Source organism: Diorhabda sublineata, chromosome 9, assembly GCF_026230105.1.
Source record: "Diorhabda sublineata isolate icDioSubl1.1 chromosome 9, icDioSubl1.1, whole genome shotgun sequence".
In the NCBI taxonomy this organism is placed as follows: Eukaryota; Metazoa; Arthropoda; class Insecta; order Coleoptera; family Chrysomelidae; genus Diorhabda; species Diorhabda sublineata.
The window spans coordinates 3,864,911-3,884,609 of record NC_079482.1 but is presented as its reverse complement, the minus strand read 5'-3'; the positions used below and the strand labels follow the sequence as shown (position 1 = coordinate 3,884,609).

At 34.5% G+C, this 19,699-nt stretch overlaps 1 protein-coding gene across 3 annotated transcripts in view; it reads right to left on the bottom strand.

Annotated features, from left to right (window-relative positions):
- The window catches only part of LOC130449129 (1-phosphatidylinositol 4,5-bisphosphate phosphodiesterase epsilon-1-like), a 337,095-nt gene extending 324,179 nt beyond the window's left edge, over positions 1 to 12,916 (bottom strand). For 2 of the 3 annotated variants that reach the window (XM_056786816.1, XM_056786818.1), the window contains exon 1: positions 12,773 to 12,916. The gene's annotated coding sequence lies outside the window, so the exon portion shown is untranslated. The remainder of the gene's footprint in view (positions 1 to 12,772) is intronic. The other variant, XM_056786817.1, reaches the window with a different exon arrangement.
- Positions 12,917 to 19,699: the final 6,783 nt, after the last annotated feature.

Genomic DNA, 19,699 nt, shown 5'->3' with positions numbered 1-19,699 from the left:
TTGGAGACGAAAAAACTGAAACTGAATGTCTCGTAGTATACAAACTACTCCCTGGATCAAGGAAGTGTCCCTAGGGCATAACTAGATTGGAATTTTTGGAACCGTTGATGATAGTCATACTGAATAAACTACCATCACACGAACACTTACAATTACAAAAGCCCGTTAGACAGTGTAATTGCGAGTGTTGGTGTAGTAGTAGTGTAAACAGAGTGTTTAATAAACTACATATGAGTTACGGATGTAGCTGATTTCTATACCACAAATAATATGCTCCCATGAGTCTAGTGGAGTATCAATTAACGGATTCTACAGCCTCGTAAAAGCTAAGCTAACTTATTTGATCAATTAGGTAGATGAGTTCTAAGTAGACGTATATATCGTAGGCAAAAGATCTTTGTGCCTTCTCTTGATATAAGTTATTCATGATATCATCAGTTATGGATTTGTTCTTCTTCTCTCATGGTCTTCCGTGCTTTTTCTCCATACATTTCTTTTCCCAATTGCCTTAAGACGGGTATAATTATACCTCTGCATAAAGGAGGAGTTAGAAATCAACAACAACTGCAACAACTTTTTGTTGTTTTTCGATTGTGTTAATCATGGTAGTTTGTATACTACTTTGAGGGGAACACTTCTAGTATGGTTTAAGTCATACCTTACTAACAGAAGTCAGTTTGTAAGGGCAAACCAATAGAATGTGGAGTGCTCCAAGGCTCAATACTAGGCCCTATTTTGTTTCTTCTTGAAGCCCTGATTTCACGGCACTTCATAGGATCATATCTAGACACCTAATCACCCTTAAATCATGGTGCGATTCTAATTTTCTCTGTCTCATCGTTATTTAAAAAATTAAAGTTTCTCCTGTTTTGCACTGAGATCAGTTTTCAAAGAACTGAACATGTCCTTCCCTTCTGGGGTACGTGTGGTGCGACTCAATTTGATCGAAACTTCAAACTACAAAAGAGAAATGTTAGATATTTGGACTAAACTGCAGGGACTTCTTAAAAAGATTAAAAATTCTGACTCTTCCTTCTTTATTTATCTTTGAATCCGTTCGCCTAATTTTTAAGCACGCTTCTCCAATTTCAGAAAGGTCATTGTACGGATATCTACTTAGAAACGCCGAGTCCGACCTTTACCTGTCTAATCCACGTTCAGAATTAGTTAAGAGCTCAATATTTTACAATGCAAAAAAATGCACAATCACTTGCCAATTGAAATTAAATCGTTATCATCTTTTTCCGCATTCCGCAATAATTTGAGGGCATATTTACTGGAAAGTGTCTTCTACTCTGTAAACGATTAATTCCAAGCATGCTAGGTTTAATTTTGATATGGATATAATTGTTACCTATAATTTTATTACTCGTTGTGGTTTTCTTCAGTATATTGAAATTTTATTTCATTTGTATCTTTAGTTATTTTTATGTGTGTTTTTAGTTTTTACAAGCTTTTGTCTAAAAATTGTAACAATAAAGTATTTCTTCCTTCCTCTCTCTTTCTAACTCTCTCTCTCCTTCTAATATTCTTTTTTCCTAGATGAATAGAGCAAAGGAGGTGTGGCTAGCTAAGCTAAGTTAGCAGTTGTTAACTCTGAATCCGAATGCGATTTCTACCGTGCTTGTAGACAAATCAGTATAGCCGTTGCCTTCATTTGTATAGGGGATGTTTATTTGTTTTACCGTAAAAATGAGACAACGGATTGTTGTGAAATTTCAAATGAAACTTATAAATCATTGAAACAAGTGTATGGCAATGAATGTTTGTCGCGTCCACGTGTTTTTGAGTGGTTTAAACGTTTCCAAGATGGCCGAGATGTTGAAAATAATTCGCATTCTGGTCCCTTTTTACTTCAAAAACTAATGAAAAAATCGAAAAGTCTGTAATAATGTTCGATCTGGCCTTCGGCTATGTATTCTTGGGATTGTTGAATCTATGGAAATTGACGACGAATAATGTGTGCGGCAAATTCTAACACGCGAAAAGTGTGTTCAAAACTGGTGACTAAATTCCTCACATTTGACCAACAAGAAACTGGAGTTTGGACATTTGAAAATGACTCAGATTATTACAAAAGGTAACAACGTGTGACGAATATTGGTTTTCTACTTATTATCCTGAAAGGAATCCTTTGGAGCAATGAAAGAAAAACTTTATTTTGATTCAAATACCTACAACTTGAATTTACGTTATCTGTTTCTAGGTCAATCTGTATAAGCACTGACATTGACTTTCAAAATGGGCACATGTGTTTCGTATGTAGGTCATTAACATATTTCCGAAAAAATGATTTTTAATAAATGTCCACATTCGAAATAATACACGTCAATAAATGTTGAGTTTATTCCCCAAAAAAATGAGTTATTTCCTTTCATGTATCTATTAAAATTTATTTCCAATGCAACCTTTGGACGATTTCCAAATATTCTACAGAACAAAGTCAAAACTCAAATACAAAATCAATCAAAACAAATAATATATTATAAATAACACATTTTCTGAACGTTTTATTGACAGTACATACACAATAAAACTTTCGAAATATACTAACTTTATTAACTGATTTAGTAGTTTCATTTTGTTTAGAAATCTGTAACAACTCGACAATATACCTCAGTTATAATAAATTTTGCTTTAACTACCCACTTACTATAAATATTAAAGCATGTTATTTATCGGGATTTCGGTCGGATTAGTTAAACACAGTTTTAGACCAAACAACAGGGAATTTTTTATGACATGAATCGATTCAGAAAACCAATTATGACAACAGAAGAAAGATAATTAATATTTCATAGACGAAATATGGGCAATCGGATTCGAATAAAATGAGACGTTTGATTATAAAGAATTAATTTTCAAACTACCGTAATTACTCAACAAATAAGCACACGATTGACAACATTGTTTGAAGATGACTTTCAACTAATCTATCGATGTGCGGTCAATAAGTTTAAGTTCTTGACCTCATTTAATAGATAGTTAAAAAGCTTTACACAAACTTTCAACTTGCTGCTTCGATTCATTTTATTACAGTAAAGTCAAGTGTTGTTAGAATGTCTCGAATTGAGTTTCGTGCTGTTACAAATTTTTTACTAAAGGAAGATTGAAACCGACACAAATCAAAAACGGGGACGAGATTGATTAGAAGATGATCCCAAATCCCAAAAAGATTCCATAGAAATGAGAACTCGTCCAGAAAAAAACAAAAAATATCACGAAAGCACCAAAAAAGTGACGGCTACAATATTTTGGGACTAAGACGGTTGACTGACTTCAAGGAATCAAATACAATACTTTGTCTTACTAAGGCAGTTGCTTCAAGAAATTATATAAAATCAGCCGAGGTGTGCGTTTCCAAGGCTCAAGACCAAGTTAAGGTGGAAAATATTTAACAGAAACGATAAAATTAAACGTGCGCACGAACATTTTGACTCTAAAGACATCATATTGTTATAGTGGCATAGAAGCTTTAGTCAGACGTTCTGAAAATAGCGTAGAAATAGAGGTATTGGAAAATAATCAATGATCTTTCATTCTATGTTAGGGTAACAACTCATAGAAAGCAGTACGTACATCAGCAACGAAGTTTCGTACCTTTAAACGTACTTTGATGGCCTCATACCCACACAATCGAAAAGAAACCACCTTGATGTTCAACTAGGATTAACGAGTTTTTGTAGAGAAATATTATTTTTCTACGACCGAGCATTTTAACCCACTTTCCCGCGCGCATTTTAGTTTTGAAAGTGTCATTTTTCAAAGGAGAAAAAACTATCAAACCACCCGGGTTTGATATCAGTTGCTATGACAACCCAAGCTTGTAATTGTTACTAAAAGGTCAAAGTTGTTCAAAACGTCTTGGAAGTGACCGAATAAGAACAATCTTCTTCTAAATGAAACCACATTAAACTGAATCCGATACAATAATATTAATGGATTCATCCGACGAAGAACTTCCCGAAGCCATTTTGAAGGCTGCAAATGAAGCTAATTCCGAGCTGTTACTGCCAAATCCAGACTAAGGTATGAGAAGCAAAACGACCATTTTGTTACATGGTGTAAGGAGAAAGGGGCCAAAGCTTATAAGGAAGAGGTATTTCTGGCCTATTTTTCATACCTAAATAACGTTTTGAAGTCTAATACATTATGGTCCCGCTATTCGATGTTAAAAAGTTTAGTAAAAATAGAACAAAATTTGGATATAGGAAACTTCCATAATAGCACAGAAACCACAAGAAGTATACCTGATGATTGAAGTGAGTACCATTTTTGCACTGGCTGGCTGGCGCTCTCCGCAGACCTAATTGTTGTGAAAATTTCTGATTCCACAAATAATTCGTCAAGATCATTTGTTTTATCTGAAGAAATAAAATGATGGAACCTATTTGACGCTGTACACAAAGTACGCAGATTTACGACCACCTACCATGCCACACAGCCGATTTTTTATTCATTATAAGAATGGAAAATGCTCAGTTCAATGCGTTGGCGTGAACACTTTTGGTAAGATGCCAGCAGTGATTGCCGCATATTTACGCCTACCTAATCCGGAACGTTATACAGGACACAGTTTCAGACGTTCTTCGGCAACGTTCCTAGCAGACTCCGGCGAAGAAATAATCAACCCAAAGCGTCTCGGTGGCTGGAAGTCTACTACTGTCGCTAAGGGCTATTTGGAGGACTCCGAGAATCAGAAGAAAAAAATATCAAATAAAATTCTCTGTACTACAAATGACTTAAAACCGTTGCCGTTACCGTCATCTTTATGCGACCTGCAGCCGATGCCAACTTCATGGACGTCATCTACCTTCCAGTTGAAACCAAATAACTCCACTGGGCCGGCAATTCTTACAAATTGTGTTTTCAATATTAATATTCATAATAATTAGTAGTTTTTAGTTATATTTTTGTAGTTTTGTATATTATTATGTTTGTTGGAATAAAATAATTTTAGAAAAATGGGTTGGTATACTTTTTTGTATATACGGTAGTAGAAAAAACAATGTTCCTAACTCATGCGTAAAGTGTCTTTCCCGCAAATGACTGCTTGCCCGAACTCCGCTCCGCGTCGTTCGGGACAACTGCAGTCGCGTAACTATTCCCATTCATAGTTCAGAATTTTTTGTCTCGGCATAACAGCATAAATTGCAGCATTTCTGTATCTTCTTTGGTACGGATTCAACGTAAGTAGTTGCTTGAAACTTCGTGGTTTCATGAAGACAGCAAAATTCTAGTGATTCAGTTTAGTACTACATTCTCTGTACTATCTAGTTATTATAGCAACTGGTCACTTCGATAGTATAAGTTGCATTAGAATGCACAAAAATAGGTATACAAGTAAGTCAACCAGATAAAGTTGGCAGATAAGAATCGAGTTTTTCATCATAAAACTGAAGAAAATTAAAGCCTACTCTAGTTACATGTGAAAGATTGTTTGATAGTTTCCAGTTCTTCAAATTTTCTTTTTGCTCTGGATAACTAATAGCTCGAAACTATCTTTTGGTACCGGGTCTTTTCCTAGATCTAGATTAGATTATCTTCTAGTCGTTTGGCGTACAAAGCGGTACTGTTGCTGTCTCTATCTCTATCTTTTTCTCAGTGACTAAAGATAAACAGTCTCTGAAGACGATAACTTGGTTAACGAAACGCGCGTCAGACAGTGTAATTGTGAGTGTTGGTGTAGTAGTTATGTAAACAGTGTGTTCACTTCAAATATTTTGCTATTATTATTAGAGAATATCTCGATGATTGGACGACTTGGTACAATTGAAAGGCCATCAAGATGTCCAGACTTAACGCCATTAGATTACTTCCTTTGCGGATATGTGGAAGACAAGATTAATAAAAATAATCCGAATGATATTTAAACACAATTAGAGTGGAATGAAATAACTGAGGCTTTTCGGAATGTGAAAGTATAGAATGCAAAATAGCACTAATAAGATATTTCTTCATATCTCACCCATTCATTGAAATAAAAAGGAACGTGATAAGATTTTGTTTTCACGAGCCTTATGACCTTACTAATAACAGACCTTGGGATGTGAAAAAAAATTTTTTGGTTGGGTTACAGCTAAGTGGTTGAAGAAACATTTCATTCCATTGGAAGTGGATAATATCTGTAGAATACTCTAATACAGACATTGAAAAAATCGAAGACAATTAATATATATCCTTATTATATCCTGGTATTTATATTAAAGGAGGTTTTATTATCCCCTTCTATTGCTTTGCGCCGAAATACGAAATTTAAGGCAACTCATTAAGATTATGTCAGATAATATTAGAGCCGAACAATTCTTTCATTCTCTACAACTTTATCTATTATTAATAGAGATTCGGATTACGGTGGAACAATAAAACCCTGTATCTCATAAACAAACAAAAAGTATTCGTCGTCAGTAAACAGTTAAACGTAAAGTTTAATTAAATATATACACGGATTAATGAAGGAAGTTCTGCTATAAACTTCTTCAAATATACGTTTATGAATATGGCATTTAGCAGTTGTATTCATTATTATTAAGCGATTAAAAATCACTTATAACGCGTAGATTAATCGCAAATAATCAAAGCTTGTGGAACGTTTAAGTTCCTCCCGAGCCGAAAAACTTTCGAGTACGTTTTAGAAACAAAGGTAAGTTCAAAAATGCGGCAGCGGCTAAATACTTTTATGGCTCTCCCGCCCGCTGGATAGGGAGGAACTTAAACGTTCCGCAAGCTTTGATTGGCTAAACCTCATTGTTAATTTGCGATTAATCTATGCGTTATAGGTGATTTTTAATCGCTTAATGCAGTAATATAACTCGCAAGCGAACGTTTTGAAAGACCCTGCCTATACATATTTTTTTTCAGCTTCGTGCAATCATTGTTTCAGGTCTTTCAGGTTTGTTGGTGAAGAAAATAAATCTCAAACAAAAATTAACAGTCTTCATTGATGACTCCATGAGCAAAAATGTTTTGTTAGCCTCAAGAGTTCAAGGAGGTCCATGGAAGCGTGAAAGACAAAGCACGAGCAGGAAGAATGGTCGATTGACTTGTTCTGTGCACAAAGGTAGTGAGGAGCAAAAACAACAACAAATATCGATCGCAGAAGATTGTTTGAAATGAGTGGGATGGTCTACAGAAAATTCATTCCACCATTCATCTAATACTTCATAGAATTCGAGTCAGCAGGATGTCGCATCAATGCGACAATGCACCCTGCCACTGGACTTTGAGCTTGACCCAGTTTCTAGCTTCAAGAAAGATTCGAGTGTTACCATAGCCACCCTATTAACTGGATCAATTACCCCGCGACTTCATTCTCTTTCACAAAATCGGAAACTTTGCGAAGGTAACGCAATTGTTAATCGATTGAGGATATCCAGTGAACTGTGATGAGGGAGCTACTGGAAGCTCCAGTCAAAAGCTTCCAAAATTCCTATAACCCCCAGGAAAATCGATGGATATGGGTTTTGAGGTTTATTTTACTGGGAAAGTATGAAATAAAAAATGCGAGATTCCATTGAATATCTAATGGAAATAGGATTCCTAAAAGTAACAAAAATAATGAATATTCCATGTTATTACTAACAATTAAAACAATTTGAATCCATTCTACTATATTATGACGTTGTTTATCTAGTAGATGGACGTCTTCATTGTTTTGAAATATTTTGACAGTTTCAAATAATTATTTTTTATATAGGAAATTTTACAAGGAGACCTGAAAGGGTCGCAAAATGTATACAATAGTAACTTCCACTCAAAAACTCAAACAACACATCTCAAAATTGATCTGCTAGGTTAGGTTAGGTTAGTAAAGGCAATCTCGATCAGATTAGTCTAGTTTTTCCTTTATTTACATGATTTGGAAACTTAGTTAACCAATCCTCGTCCTTTATTTTTTCCTTTCTTAGCTCATTTTTAAAAATTCAAACCCATAATAAAATTTTACACTTTTTCTATTTCTGCATTTTTTTCGCGACAATCTATTGTGTCTTACTTCGGCATTGAACGTCGGCGCAGCGCATTGACAGAGCAGTCGCTTCATCGTCTTCTCTTCTTTATTACACTTTTTGTAATAGTCCGTTGTCACTCCCCATTTCCGAAGTCTTGTACCAACAGTAGAATGATCTTCCGGATTAGGTGTTTTCTGAAACCGCTCTAGATATCGTACTATCTGATTCTGATGCCTAGGTCAATACCACAACTTAATTCCATCGGAAGTAGCACTGTTATTTTCTCTTCTGTATTTTCTCCGCTCGTCCCACCTTTAGCAAACGTATATACCTTCCACTTCATAGAGTCTAGGTTACCCAGAAGAGGCTTACTGCAGTTTGTGACTACATATGTATAGGATATTTGAATCAGTTTTTAGCCTCTACCAGTTTCTTTTAAAACACACAGGAGTCAAGATATCCTTCCAGAGTTCTTCATCGTTTCCAAAAACTCTTTTATCGATTAATCTTCATAAGACCACATCAAAAATTTTATTACAGATGTGACTAGAAACCAATTATGGAAGCCAGTTGGACGAAACCATTGTTGGCAACGATACGTCTCTTAAAATAGAGGCGATGGGATCTTTTAGAGCTCGTAGAAGTCGTTAGACGAATGGCACCAGATACGTATATAGATAACATCCTCCAGGATTAAGTTTCACCATATGTCGATCATAAAAAGAGGAAGTTCGTTTCAAATATACGAGAGGAGCTTCAAATTACTGTACAATCCGAATGAAGCTAAACATCTCAAAGATACTTTACTTGGAGATAGGAAGAAAGAAGTTCTTTGGGATTTGTTTTTGGGATAAAGAAGAATCAAACGTAATAATAACGTAATCAAAAAATTAATCGACTGTCAATATCTCTTCAAAGAAATATGAAAAGAGGATCAAATTCTTTTGAAAATCCTTGAAATACAGGTATGAACATCACTTTGAACTTCAGTTAAATAGAACAAAACTACCCCGCGAGTATAAAAGGGGTTTTCGGTATAATTCACAGAGAAACGTATGGCTGGTGGTTACGCGTCAAGGCAAAAGCGGATGTATAACGTAATTATTGTATATTAAAACTTCGTAATTTAGGGCCATTAGTTACAATGGCTCGACAACAAATATCTGTTTTGCGAGTCGCATTGGATAAAGTAATAAATCCTCTATAAACGGAGAAAATTTATGAGAACCCACATACGTGGTATATGAGACAAGTAATCAGACTAGAAACATTACTGATAACGATGAATATTAGCAAACTTCATCATCTCAAAGACCAAAACATAACCTTGTTCTGCCTCATTTAAAGCTATCTTGAAAAAACTAATGAGTAATATTGGTTTGAACCTTTCAAGGTCACTAGATCATTTGTAATGAGTTTGAACATACTGGGTGCTCATAGACAACACACTCTCTAGTTCATTCTTCTCCCATACACCAACGGAATCCTTCATAATGACTATAAAATGGAGATGGGTCTTATTTGAGCTTGTGCATTCAAAAGACTATCCACCAATGGTATTTCGCGTCTGTTCAACCCATTAATACCCAATAATGATTCCATTACGCAGTGTCATTTGCGTATGGCACTAAAAGTATGTACTTCCTACTTCTACGTAACAATTTTTTCTCTAAAAAAACTAAAAAAACAAGCACAAGGTGGTTAGTCATTGCACTCGAGTGGTTCGAGTTGTGCCTGCCTGTGAATACAGGTTTGCACTTTTTCATTAACGTTCTGGACGTCTGCATGCCAACTCCCCCGTCGAATGGATCTTCGTATACTGTTCTAGATGGTATTATGTTGTACAGCTCAGAAAGGTCAGACTGGCGACCTTCGCCTGGATCGCCTATAAGTCGAATTGCCATCTTCTATATTGAGTCAAGTATCATCAAGATATGGTTGGAAGCCTAACTCCAAAAATGTGAGCAATACCCGAAAGATGGATTGAATTTGAGTCTTGTAGAGGCCTAGAAGTTGTTTTTGTTCAACTGCCTTAGCACCCAACAGGCGGTGATGGTGGTATTTTATGTCCAGACACGATCAAATCCTGAACTGTAGTACCACCAGTAAAAACAGCAGCCAAGATCTTTGCTACATTAAGCGCAGATTGTTTGTTTCTACTCCACACATGTTTTGAAGATTGGTATTGATGGTAGTGATCTGTTGCTGCCTACGGATTTGGGTAGACGCTGCGAATTACCAGCGTAAATATGGAACTAGCAAACTATCTATAATTATGGTAATTGCTGGGTCCAGTGAAGGTAATAAACTCAAGTACTGCTTGGCGTTTGAGCAACAAATTACTTGCAAAAGGAGGCAATCATAAATTCAATAGATACAGATCCCAAAATATCACTCAGAAATTGAAATATACATTGCTTTAAAAGAAAGTGACGGAGCAAAGCGATTGCAGCTCTGTTTATCTTCAAGGGAGCTAATTATAAAAAACAGAAATTTCCTTTAATTATTTTTACTACAAATGTGTTCCTTCTGTGCAAATTTTGTGAAGAAACATGTCAGAAATGTCAAATGATGACATGAAATATTCCATTGGCAAAGCTGCGTAATCAAAACTCCAAATTTTTTCTCCAATATTTTTGCAATGGCCAGATCAGTACAAAAGACAGTTTTAAAATTTTTTTCTTCCTGCGCCTGGTCCTGGAGATAATTTTTTGCTCATTTTTATCAGATGTACACGAAAAAATCTAGGCAAAATTTGAAAATCTTTTACCCCAACTTAATATAGATGTCTTGCCCGTGCTTTAAATTGATTTGATGAGAAGATTAGGAAAAATTTTCCTCTTGTAAGTAAATCATCTTCAAACATAAAAAAAAATCTACCTGGAACCACCTATAAGGGTTTAGTTTTATAAAGAAAAATTAAAGATCACTCCTCTTTTATTTATTCCACTTATTATTACAAAATGGGGCACTTGGTCGGAAGCCCCTTTTCCATTGCGAGAATTTTTGTCAACTAAAAGATTTTATTTCAAAATTGTCTTACAAATCTTCCCAATCCCTAACTGATACTGAGCAATTATTCGAAAAAATCAATTAAGGCAGCTTTTAAAAATGTCACAGGCAAAATAGCTCAATAGTTCAAAAATAGTTAAAGAAATTGTAGATCTCAGTTTCTTAGCTAAGATTTTGAAATGAAAAATTACTTCCAAAGTTCATCATCGTTTCCAAAATCATCTTTATCGACTAATCTTTACTAGACTACATCAAAAATTTTATTATCGTGTGACTAGAAACCAATTATGGAAGCCAGTTGGACGAATGTCGATCATAAAAAGAGAAGGCCCGTTTCAAACATATGAGAGAAGTTTCAAATTGCGAATGAAACTAAACATCTCAAAGATACTTTACTTAGAGAGAGGAAGAAAGAATTTTTGTGTGATAAATGTGACATCAAAATGGCAGGCATAATAATTCAAAAGTTCTAAAAAGTTATTGAAGAAATTGTAGATCTCAATTTCTTAGTCAAGTAGCTGAGATTTTGGAGGGAAAATTCACTAAATTTATTGATTTGGTTGCTGAAATAATCAGCAACTATAATTACCCCCCAATTATATTAACTAAAGTTTCTACACTAAAATTTTTAAAATTAAATTGAAAATTGCGAAAAACATTCAGGGATTTACTGTTTTTATAAGTAGCGACAATTTGCTTTTTGAAATTAAAGCATATTCCGATTTAGTTTAGTGCCTACGTAAAAAAAATTAAACTTATTTCAAAGTGAATCAATAAATTGATGTATAAGTTTTTTTTGTATATTTTGGTATTTTTCTGTTCATTTTGACTGAATTATTTGTATTTTTATGCGCATACTTTGGGTTTTTCATTTGCATATTTAGATTTCCTCATTTATTATTAATAAGTGTTAATTATTATCTAATACGCCAAATTTGAATTTTTTTATTATAACAAAAATAGAAAATTTTAATTTAATGTATGTTGAGTCTTATAAACATTTCTCACACTATTTTTTTTTCTCATATTTGCAGAGAAAAGAAACTTTAAACAAATATATTTTTTGTGAGTTTATTTAATTTTTGAAAACCTAAATTATTTTGGAAATTACTTTGCTTGCAGGGGCTAAAGCTCAAAAAATAAAAAATGTACACGAAAAATAACCTCACGAAACTATTTTTCAGTATAACTAAAAAAACAAATCACTCAAAATTTCAGTTTATTATTTTAATTCAGATTATTGTCATTTAAATACTAGTTTTAGGAAAAAAATGTATCAATTTTGAGTATTTTTTACTCAATACTGTATATTCTGATTGTGATAATATCCATAAAAGTTGAAAAAACAGTGGATAGTGGGAGTTGGTCCCTTTCTAAAAAATCGATACAAGCATAGGTCGGTATAATTGGGATTGTTTCAAAACTCGCATAAAAGTTTTCTTTAAGAAAAAAAAAACTTTAAAAACAGAATATATTAGTATATTTTTAGTCAATATTTGTCAATTATATGACGAGATTACCAAATTTATATGTGAAAATTCAGAAAACTAAAAAAATGAAATGAGAAAACTCAAATTTTCAATTTCTCCAATAAAATGTTACAGCGCCGTGCGATTAAAAAAAATATTAGTCTCACCCTGTTATATATTCAAAAAAAAAACACCAAAAAAACACAAACACAAAAACTGAGGTGGAACTTAAAAAACAAAACACTCAAAAATCACTGACCCACACAAAGGAAATTAACATGGAAAATTGTGGATACATATATAGGAAGTGATTTGAAAAATTGAAAACAACACAAAACTTACAAAGTGGGGCGCGTCTCAACTTTTTCCACAGAGTTTGAGTAGACCGCCGATATCGCACATGTTGCGCAAACAAAACACTATCGGTGATTGCCAAGTGTTTTTTGGGAACTTGAATGTTGCAATAACGACGCGTTCGGGATAACTGAGCGTTCCTAGCGAAGGTGATGCCTGACATAAGCTCCCTACTATGGCGAGGCATCCCTTCCTGATCGGCGTCGTGAGTTGAACGACGCGACGGGGGTGCGCGTCGAAACGTCAGAAGGGCTGTTTTCATATTATTCCTGGTTCGTTTGTTAACTACCGATGGTAAATATCATGATTATTTGTATGATAAACAAACAACTTAAGTATGTAATAGTTTTGTCACAAAATTTAGAAGTTTCAAAACATTTAATAATGCAATGTCAAAATGGGTTTGTACACGAAAAATTACTTATTTCTAACATTAGTTAGACAAGTTCTTGTTGAAAGCAGTCGTATTGAAATGTTGGAAATAAGAAAAAAGCATTTGGTTGAACAGATCTACAGATCTGTGTTCAAAATATCCCCCGTTTTCACGAATACATAAGTCTTTTTTCTAAGGAATCCATTAACCTTCTAAACCGTTGGGAGTCGGCTATGAGGTGAAGTTGATTCCTGTCTTTCAATTCTTGAGGTGAATTTACCTCTGTAGCATAAACTTTTTCTTTAAAATACGACCAAACTATGTTCTCCAAGGGGTTGAAATTGCCTGACCGAGGAGGCCAATGATTCTGAGCTTCTGCACCTCTACCAATCCATAGATTTTGAAAATGGTTACTCAAACAATTAAGTCACCTTCTATCAAAGTGCGGTAGAGCTCAAAAAAATGGATATCTTTGTTCGTTTAGCGTTAAATCTGGAATAAGTGATTGCTTAAGACATCCAGGTGCATATCACCATTAAAATTTCCAGGTAGAATGCGATAACCTATTTATTTGTTACCTAAATCTGATAATTTGATATCCTTTTGACCTGCGGATTCTCATCACTAGTATGCATTATGAGAGTTAATTTTTCAGTTTTCTTTCTATCCTAGAGACGAGATCGCCTTTTTTTTGAAGCACCCTGTTTAAACCATAGCTAAATGTGGAGAAGAACTTTCATACCTCAACTTCCCAAAAAGTGGACATCCAAAAAGACGAAACAGAAGAGCAAAATGCAGAGGCGGGGCTTCCGTAAGAAAATTAGCGCATCTTCAAAAAAGTAAATGTTTTCTGGTCCATTTTCTTTGTTACTTTCTTTCCTGAAGGTATTCCAGTGCATAACACCCAACCTTTTTCTTCAATGTTATAGATAGTAATTTGTAGGAATAAAAACTAAAAAAATGAACTTCGTAAAGTGATGGTCCTCATGTAGTCAATAGTACCATGTATTTGAGGTTCATCCTATTGTCCATGACCGTCTTAAGTTTGAACAGCTTCGACAGCGCAGTTACTCTAACAGATAGCTTTATTGTCACAAGAAAATTCCACAATTTCATGGACAAATCGACGCAATTTTAAATAGAATTATACCAGTCTAGCCACGAGAAATTTTCAGCTCTAGAGATAGTTATTGATATAATTGAGTCTATGATCTCATATTCTTATATTTACCTTTCGCAGACCCTGATTTGTGATGACTAATTTTAAGAGGAAATGCTGTATTGAACCACCTGATAGTTTTATCGAGAAAGTCCTAAAATTTAGGGTCAATATCTTCAGAACGATCAATCCAATCATTCGCTAAACATAAGTTATGAAATTTGGTAAAGTTTTGTTTAGAGGAAATCCTCACCAACTGAGTGTTTTTCTCAAGAGATTAACACTACTTCGTGGTCAAAGAGGCTTGAATTGATTACTAAGTGATCAAACATCATGGGGTAGGTGGTCGGATACAATGTTATCTAGACTTGAGGAAGATGTTTTAGTAATTCAAAATGGTACATCAACTTGAGTATGTAGCCGAAATGACTCAAGAGAGTTCACCGAATCACACAATCATTATCACCGCATGAAAATCTTTTGGTCGCAATAGAGAGGGCATGGAGCAAATTTAAAAAGTAAAAATTATATAAAAATCGAAAGTGGACACGTCGGCAGTTAAATAACGGCGATTATTATTAGTGGATTGATCATCACCCATTTTAGCTGAGCTTATGCCATGAAAATCATGAAATTTATAGTAACTTGCCCTTAATAGTGTTATCAAATCTAAGATTTAATCATCTGTTTATAAGAATATGTCATTAATTTCTTCAAATATCATGAGAATATTATTATTGGTATTTGTTAGCAGTCTTCGCTTTACTTTACAAATCAGTCTCATGAGAACGTCCTGCTGAGTTAAACGGATTCAAGAAAACCCTAAATAAAATAATCAAAATACGACGGTCGATGAACTGTTTGCTTACAACGTTTTAGTGTCCTGACAAACTTTTAAACTTGAAACAGCAACGGAAGGCAATGACAGTCAACCACAACGCTCGACTTTTTTCAGTGATTATCCGACTAAAAATAGTCGACCGTCCAGTGTTCCCAACTCTCAAAAATATATTTCTCCAAGGCCCCAATCTAAAACTTCATCGCTGCCCGCAATTAGCAGGCAAAACATTTTATTATTTATAAAATGTTCAATAAATATTACATAAGAAATAATGGAATAATATATTAAACTAATAATGAATTTCAAACAATAAACAAATAATTTGATTTGATACTCGGTTCGTACTCCAATAGAAATTGCACTCCAGATCATGCAGAAACCATCTCCACTCCGCTTTTCCAAGCTACCATGGACGCACATTCTGGTCTCATCTAAGAACAGAACAGATCCCCATCGTTCCAGCGTCTAAATCTGATGATCCAGTGCAAAACGCAGGCGTGCTTGCTGATGAGCTGGACTAAGTTTTGGACCTTTCGCAGCTGCACTTGAACGGCATTAAGATGACGATTTCTTAAAGAATCGCTTTCTATCTGTTCCAGGTCGTCTATGAAAGGGTCCAGACCCCTCATAAAGCTGGCATACTCTTAGAATCGCTAAGCGGGTAATATCCAATTGTCTAGCAACAGCTCGCTGACCAAATCCATTTTCGATTAAAGTTATAGCTTGGGCGGCAAATTCCAAATTCCTAAAAACATCTCATCCCACTTTTTGTCCCTTTAAATTTGGGGGGAAACCCTTGAGCTAGGAACTCTGCACTCATCTGTAATCGACCTTAAATTTGTGCTATTTATAAATTAGTTTTGACAATAAATAGTCAAAAAAGCGTCAAAAAAATTGGAGCTGAACTTAAAATTTATTCCTTGTTAGTTAATCCGAAATATGTTTTTTTTTAAAAACAAGTATTATGGATAAATGTGAATAAACTCCACGGAAATTACAATATAGAACTTCGTAATAAAATAAAATCCTTCTTTTACATCAGATTTGAGATGAACGCGTCCCAACAATCGCTCCTTCAAATCAAATATACATAACTAATAAACCATTCATAGAAATTCAAATTTTGTATAACTAAAGCTTTGTTATACATTGTATTATATTTAACATGAACATTGGACGAAGAACCATTCTATGTATACCATGCATATGCAATTTTATCCTCACGGAGGCTTTGTATCAACAATTTAAAATAAAAAGAAATAGAATATGGACATAGTTTTGATCTCGAGTTTAAATTATATAAAGATATTATTCCAAGGAAACCGTTTTTTTTTTAAAGAAAAAGTTATTCATGAAAATATACAAATGTGTACATAGAACCTTTTTTCCAAAACACTATTAACGATATAATCTACGATTTGAACGAATCTCGCTGACTGCGCCAATTTCAAATTCAATCAATTCACTCTAACGATTCTAACAAGTATTATATTTATTTGGATTTATTCTACCCGCGATTCCATATTGAAAAATTCCTTTTGAACCTTTTTTGTAGCTAAAAAAATTATATACCTCAACACTGTTATAATCCAATTAACTCAAAAATCTAATGGAATATTATTTTAAATTGTTATGCAAACGTCGTCACAGAGGTTAAAAAAACCGTTGCAAATTCACCTTTCACTTTAGAATATCTAAAAATTGTCATCCAATCCGCTCTTAACATGACGAATAACGAAAATAGAATACTAAATTCGAGAAGATGAAAGAAAGCTCTAAATACTATCGATCGATTTCAATTTTCTTTTCCTTCTGAGCTAACAGTATCTCTTAGTTTGCAAGTTGAATCTCCCACGAGATGGCGTTTTAAACCTGGTGCTGTTGAATGGAATGGTAAACCGAAGCTCCAGCTGTCATTATGGAAAGTGTATTTCATTCCCAGATATTTTGTGGCGGTACGAGATATACCGAAAGCAAATAATTACTTTCCAGTCCTTTCGGACGATATGGCTCTTATTGTTGAGGAAAAAATTATATACAGTAAGATCCATTTAGATTTTAAAACGCGCTTATAAAAACGTTCCATCATGTAATATTTTTTCTGAAACATCTATAAGTATATCTGTATATATAAATACAACTAGCAAAACAAAAAAACTATAGATGGACTCGTTATGTTAATTGGCGACCTCGAAAAACCACGACCATTGAATATAAACTGAATATTGATCAGTAAACATGATCGATGACTCACCAGCAGCTCAAATCAATGAATCTAGAGATCTGCTTTTGAGTACTTCTATAGTGAAAAGGAGATTAAGAGAAGTTGGCATTTTTGCAAGGGTGGCATAAATAATAAGAGAGAGAAAGTCACAAATACGGCGGAGGCTCGGTGATGGTTTTTGAGGAATTTTGAGAAAAAAAATGTGGATAATTTATCTTTCAGCATAACAAAGATCCCATGCATTCCTCAAAGCCGTGCAGAGTATTTGAAAGAAATGTTAATGTACTGAAAGTAAGATTTTGGCCATCACAGTCGCCCGACCTCAACCCGATTGAGTTGTTCTGGGACAAAGTGGACATGGAAGTCAGAAAGAAGTGTCCTATCTCCACTTCACATCGATGGAGTATACCGAAAGTTTTTTCCCGCCCTATAGAGTGGGCAAAAACTTTATAATTAATCATAAACATACAGAAATCATTGAAACAGAATAAAACACAGAAAGCGAGTTTTGGTAATTGTTTTATGTACCTATAATAGGGAAACCTACGATTTTTGGTACAATACAATATTCGTAACGAACATTCCTCCATCCAAGCTCCAACATTCTAACAAAAAAAAAACTAATACGACGCAATAGTATTCTAAAACAAAACAACGTAGTGTGGAAGCTGCTGTAGATTGTCGGGCGCAATTTAATCGGCGCTGGTGACGTCAGCAAACGATTGAAACGTTACATGAAGACATCAGTTATATAAGCACTATTATGAAAGCTAGATACGTGCGGTAAGCTGCAAAATTTATATTACGACGTGCCCAATCTTTAAAAAAATCAACCCGACAAAATCTACATCAATTTAAAACTGACACTATCAGCTTTTGTTTAAACTTTCAAACTTCAACCTGATTAAGTAGCATTTCCAGTTTTTTTATCAACCGAAGCCCAACTGTGGAAAGGCGATGTTGACAAATGAAAGATGAACAGAGAGAAACAATACGCGAGAACTTTACCCACTTCAATTCTTGTTTCATGAAAATTCTTTGAAAGAATAAAAACGAAGCCCCACGTTGTATTTTCAAGTGTCCTCCACCATCTTATCAAAATCCTGCGAAGGTAATAAAAAATAATGGAAATTGAATATGGTAGCCGCCTTTTTAGGCTTATGTCGTTGCGCGACGATTTGCGATTAGTTTAACGATAGGGATGTACTCTTACGAAAAAACGCCGATGTTAAGTAAGACATTTCTTTAGTAGCGAGTCATTGGAAATGCAGATAAACATAAAGATAAAATATTCCAGAGACTTGTATACGTAGCGCATTTTGTGTTTGAAATGATGACGCTAGTTTGATAATCTAGAAAGGCCCTCGATCTTATTTTAATACTGATCGAGACTGATATTTATAAAATCACAAAAAAGTAATGTTTACAAGGATTAGAATATAAACTCTACTTGATATATTCTTCAATACTATAGTTGTTTGTAATGATAATATTATTTGTTATCATTACCAAATTATAACTAGGATGAAGACACAGCGAAATAACAAGTTAGTTTTTTCTTACTCCATTAACTCATGTCGGTTGAGTGCACCCCAAGTAATAAGTACCATCCGTACGATCTTGGAAGAGATTGCCAAAGTAATTGCAGGAATGCTGCCTATTCAGGAACTAGCTGAGAAAAGTAAGTGCATCTATCACCGAACAAGAAACGAAAATAAGGGTGTACACCATATCAAAACTGAGATTGAGAATGCAATGATGGCAAAAGATATAGAAGGAGTTTGCCAAGGGAATGTGGACCTTCCCTTTTAACTACTACCTTATACAAATGTTGTCTGGATATGGGTATTTACCTGTTCTAATATAAGTCCTCGGAATACCACGCTTGCAGAGGATCATACGGAGACGAGAAGCATGTCTTTCTTAATGCTCGAGATTTGAGAGCTGAGAGCCTTGTCTCAAGGACGTTCGATGCGAAGGACGGAGTAGGATGTATCGCTAGTGACACATAGTGCGAGAGATCAGGCTATTGAATAGCCTGATCTCTACATTGATGCAGAAACGACGAAGTACAAAAACGATAAGGGCCAACTTATCATCCTGTACCTAGAATTAACCATCATCGTTGGTTTGGATCAAACAAGGTGAATTTTCTGTGAATGATGGATAAGATATAAATAACCTCAGCCAAATTTACCATAAATTGATTAACAAACTTTTCCAGTTTAGTTTTGAATTAATTGACAAAGTGAATTCAATTACAAGTAAATCGGAATACATGGAGTGAAAATGAAAGTCCAGATGACAGCACTTAAAAA